Raw genomic sequence first — 6,000 nt, forward strand, 5'->3', positions numbered from 1 at the left:
GCCGTCCAAAACTGCCCAAAATGACCGTTGTCCTGTTTTGTAGACACATTTTTGATGAACAATATTGGTAAGTGCTGAGGTCACTGACAAACACATGGCATTTCCTCCGACTACTTCATAATAAAAGTTAACTCATTTTTCTTCTTTTAATGTGATGCTGCAACAGTTGGAAATGTTCCGTTTGCATTTGCAGTAACTTTATACATCGTTTTTTCCAGGAATCTCGCCGCAGATACTCAGCTCATAATACTGCAACTGTATTAATATTGCAATACTTTCATCAGTGGGTCATAGGGTTACCTCATTTGGCGATAAATGGTGACTTGACAGACATTTACATAAAGGAAAATCTTTCCCATTGCCACTTTAAGGCTGGGTGAAAACCAGAAAATCGTGTGGTAATTTTAAGGCATGAAAACCTTCAGTATCGAACACTGCAGTAGAGCGCTGAGCAGTAGAGTATTTTTCACTGTCACAATCTTACCATTAATCAAATGAATACCTTCAATATATAAATATACTTTATTTATTGTATGTTTGAGCATTATTTTCGTTTCGTAATTCTGAAGTGCATATTGGTAAGAGTTCAGAGTCATTAGCAGAAAGACTATGGTTTTAAAACTGTCAGTTAAAATTAAGCCTTTTAGTTGCGCAGAACATGAAGAATTAAAGGCTTTCTCAAACAGTGTCCTCCCTTTGAATTGAAAGATATTGTCTTGTATTCCCTCCCACTCATTTCCCTCTTCAGTTTAATTCTCCACACAAATTAGGCAGGAAAAATTCTACTATGCAGCTCTTGTCTTAAGGGGATGGTATTGAGTTTTGTTTAATTTAAAATGGTCAACTCTTGGGCAAAGAATCTTACTTGCAGTATAAAACTACAGCACCTTCAGAAAGTCTTCAACATCCTTGACTGTTGTGAATTCTGTGGCATTGCAGCCTGAATTCTAAAGTGATTATTAGATTGATGTAGTCTATCTCTACCAAGCTGTACTGAGGTCAGATTCTCAGGTTGAAGGCTGCTCAACATCTTATAATGTGTTTTTTCTGTTTTTTCTTTTCTTTTCTGTTCTTTTCTTTTTTTTTCTTTTTTCTTTTTTTTTTGCAAAGCTGGGGTGGACTCATTAAGGACAGAAGGCAACCTGACTGCCCAGAGATGCCACATGCAATTAGACTATGTAAGCAGAGGTAAATACTAAACTGAATAATGGTTTTGATCGTGTGCAGTATTCCTCAGATTTGTCACTGCATTTCTTTAACAGAAAAGCAAAAACAGTGGAAACAGGGCCATTATTTGCTTTTAGAAGGAAAATGTGTATATGATTTTAGCTGTGTCTCCGGCTTTCATTGAATTTTCCACGACTGAAGGATTGGTAAATTTAATTTTAAGAAAATGTGTGTATTCTTGCCATTTGTGGGTTTAAAAAGAAGTTAATGTAACTTTTCTTGCTAGTAGAAGGACAAGTATAACTAAAGTAGCTTTTCCATCATATTTGTAATTATTCAGGATGATGTGATCAGTGTTGCAGCATCAACATATTGACATGAGAAATATTTCACATAAAATACAGTCTCACAAACAAAACAACACAAAAAAAAAAACAGTGTGCTCCTACCAGCTCAAAAGAAGCACTTATATATTAAAGTCATAGCCCACTGATGTCAAGTAAACCGATTGTGTTATTTTTCCTCAGTACTGAATGACAAGATGTTGTCAGCTTTCTAAATGACCGATCACTAGAGCATTTGGAAAATAAATCGTATTCTAAAATCATGATTTAAAATGCTATGATTAATCTAGGTGAAACAATGGCCAACCTAAAAAAAAATGACAAAGACAAAAAAAGAAAAATAATGAACGACTTTGAGAGTGAATGCGGAAGGAGACTTGAATGGGAATGAGACAGGAATGTGAGAGATGGAGCTGTCTCCCACTGACCAATGACTGCATGATGAAGCAGTCACCCTAATTATCAGACAACTCATTTAGCCTGACAGAATGATTCACAACCACTGGAAAAATATCTGCAGTATCCATGGCTAAGCTCAATAACAAACACACACACACACACACACACACAAACACCAAGCACTATGTCAGAAACTGCTACTATAAGGCATAAAATGCTCAAATAGATGATTGATCAATATTAGAGTGTTAAACACATGACTGCAAAGGCTCCTGTAAACATTTCCTAATGGAAATGAATGATCAATTTGGTATTCCAGAGCACTGCCTGAATTTTCAAACTTTTATAAAACATTAAAAAGTAATGAACTTTGATATGACCTTTAAAAAAAATGTCCATTTGCTTGAAAATAACGTATGTAAAATGTAGACTTGTTCTTCATTATGTTGTATTTGCGTAAGGGAAAAGAAAATGTGTCAAAATATTATATCCTCTCTGTAACTGTATGTCCTGTAGAATTCAGATCCACTCAAGAAGGAGGTTGTACTTTTTGTTGATTATCATTAAAACACCAACAAAGAAATTAATGCTGTGAAAAGTGTGAAACATATCCGTGTTTTTCAGCCCATGGCAACTCCAGTATGCTAATATCAGAAACAAGGTTGTAGCACTGGAAGTGATAAATAGCACCAATGTCACGTTTTATTTTCCTTTATTTCTCTATCAAAGGGTTTAGGACTTCACAAGATTAAACTTTGGCTCAGTTGTTGTTGATGATGATGATAAAAGGCATGAACTTTCTGCCGTAACCGTCTAAATTAAACTACATTCTAACAGACCATTACTTTTAATGTACCTGGGGCAGATTTTGTATCATAACTGCAAAACCAGATACCCTTTACTAAATCTATTTTTATTTATTTTGTTTCTCTAAAAACATTAATTGTTCAGGGTAGCATGCCGAACTTAAGAAAAAAAAAAACTTTCTCATGGCACGTCAGCTCAGGACAGGCAACTATTCTGGTAGATTGTAGATGTGTGGACCACTCTTTTGGCAAACCTTTCTTCCGTATATCACTGTTTAATTAATGTATCTAATGAAAAAAAAATTCTTTTAATGGTAAAAAGCAAATATCTTCAAAAACAGATTTTAAAGGAGATTTCCTAAGGTAAACGTGCAAACATTATAAAAAGCCTCTCAGTCCAAATACAGAACAGTATGTTCCACGTCTCAGTGTCCTGAATGGAAATTGGCATAATCTTGACACCATCAAATCTGTGGCAGAGATAAAGCGTCAGTCAAACATTTTAAAATGTCAGGCACATTGATATGAGGCAAGGCATAGGTGGAGGTCCGTTTGTGCCAGAGGGAGTATAATAGAGAGAACTTCAGGGATGGATTTTTCCACTGGTGGAGACACATCACACTGCCTTTTAACACTAAGCCTTGGCCTGAATATCTAAAGTACACAAAAGCGAAGTAAAGAAGCGATAAGATATGTAGGTAAGGAGCCTGGTGTTATTACTATTCCTCATCTTTTCTTCTGTCATTCAACTGCCCACACCATCATTTGATATAAATGAAGGATAAACTGTGGACATATTTCTGTGCATAGGAGAGTTTTATTCATGGATGGAAAACAAGCATTTTCTGTGTTTGTCAAATTATTTTCATTGAAAACAAAGGCTTGTTTTAGTCTTGTATTTACAGCACATTAAGTTATTTTTAATTAGTTATAATAACAGAATTGAAACAAATCAAACAAATAACAGCAACTGAAATAACAATAACTCGTCAATCAGTGTCAGTGAAGTTGGGATTGCAGGTTCCAGTCTTGTGTTTTCAATTTTGATTATGTGGATTTTTTTACATTTGTTCCTTTAATTTCTAAATGAAGTACTGTACTGTACTGTAAACTGTATTTTGTTTGTCACTACCTTCCAAAACAACCTATATTAAAATAAACATATTCATATTTTATGTTTTTCTGATCTCTCAACCACAACATCGGTTAGGTTTTGGAAAACCTAACCAATGCTTTTTCAGGTGTTTTTGACGCTGCGGGACTCTTGCTGCTACTTCTCATTTTTCATCTTCAAGCTCATGAAATTGCAAAATGTTTTTTCCACATTGAGGGCTTCAGTTTAGTCAGGAGGATGTCTTCAGGGAGGAGTTTATGGTTCTACAACCTAGGATGCTTTTTACCTGCTCACACTTTACCTGCTTATATTTCAAACTCCTCTTGTGTTTCCACTTTTTATCAATATCATCCCGGGCTCTAAGGCCAGTCTTTTCTTAATCTAATGACTCTCTCATGCTGGAGCGTATATTCCGCGTTTGCAAGATGATGTTTAAGTGCCTCCACCTCCCCCCACGGATTTACTTTGGTTGTCTGGTTCTTTCCATCTTTGTCCAGATCTCTTTCTGGAGCTGCTTTTTCAAATGCTCCATTTCTTTACAGAGACTTCATTTGTCCAGTTCCTCCAGCTTGATGGTAAACACCCTTGTCCTCTTTTGTTGTTCTCAATATTTTGACGTTTTAGCCCTTTACTTCTCTTTTTTTTTCTATCTTCAGTCCCTCAGCTTCCTAGGCAACTTGTAGACACCCGAGGACCTCTGGCTATCAGCCTTGTCCTTCATGTCCTCCATTTTGCTGGGGGATTCAGTTTCTAAGAACTCTTTCTGAGGTTGCTGTGCAGGGTTGTCTCTCTGATGAAAGCGCTGCCTACTTTCACAGAGGCTGCAGTGTACACAGCATTGAAGAAAATGAGTTCCAAAGCTACATTTACCTTTTCTAAAGTATTCCTGTATAGTTTATTTCACCCTCCCTCACCTGTGCCCCTAAGGCACAACCTGTAACCCAAATGTAAATGTAAGTCAAATGAATTAAAAAAAAAAATATATGACCAAAATTACTGTAAGTGTCCGGTCTAAGGTCCCAGTCACACCAGAAAGCAGGGGAGCAAAATTCTACTGTTGCGATCAGAGTAAGTCCCATCAGCATTTGTTTCATCTATCTTTCTGAAAAAGAATTATCCTGCTTTTAAACCGGTGTTTAAAACCAGTTGTAAACACTGGTTTACTTTCCATATTCTAAGATGAAATGACTTCCACTTCGGCACTTGGTATTACAGCATATAACGTCATGGTAACTTGGTTTCGTCTGTATCCATAAAACGCATGATAGCTCTCTTCTAAAATCTTTTTTTCCAGCTTTTTAGCTGTTATATCTGCTACAGAGTACAGATTGAACCACACAACGTACTGTTGAAACTGTCCTCCTGTAAGTCATTAGTCGTCTGTACATGGAGCTTATTATGACCTGGAGTTATGTTTTATTGTTAGGTGATTTCTAGCGGCCATAAATTATGTCGGGAGCAAAGGAGGGAGTCAGGAGAAGGAGTATCTCCCTGTTAGGGATGGGTTGACAAAACACAGGACATTCACACAGGAGAGCACTGTTTGTTTCCTGCGTGACACCGAGAGTCATCGTGGTTCCTTTTCCCCGTGACTGTTCCACAACCTTAAGGAAGTTCTGGCATTTTTGCCATTATTATGATAGAAACAGTGGCGAGAGACAGGAAGGGCAGGGAACAGAGAAAGGGGATGACATGTAGATTCAAACCTGGGCCACTTGACCAGGTGAGCTAAAGGGCGTCTCCTGGAAGTATTTATTTTTACCAAACCCTCGACCTTTTCCTAAATCTAACCAAATCATTTTTGTGCCTAAACCTAACCAAACTGTGACCGTTCCACAGCTTTAACTATTTTATTATTGTGTTTACTGTTTTATTACTGTGTTTATTATTGTTAGAAATGATTGATAATCTTGCATTGTATGAATTGCATTAACTAAAATGACAGCTATTCCTTTGTAATTTTAATGAATAAACCAGCAAGCACAGATAAATAACTGTGCAATAGTTCAAGGAATATCATATCTAATACCAACACTGATGCAGAAAGATTGAAATACATGGCTAAACTAGAGTAAACATGTTATACTGTATTGATGTCAAGTGCACAGAGATGAATTTCATATCATTCCCATCATCTAACTTTGCAGCAAGCGTACTTCCCAAAGTATCG

This window comes from Xiphias gladius, chromosome 1 (genome assembly GCF_016859285.1).
Source record: "Xiphias gladius isolate SHS-SW01 ecotype Sanya breed wild chromosome 1, ASM1685928v1, whole genome shotgun sequence".
NCBI classification, from domain to species: Eukaryota; Metazoa; Chordata; class Actinopteri; order Istiophoriformes; family Xiphiidae; genus Xiphias; species Xiphias gladius.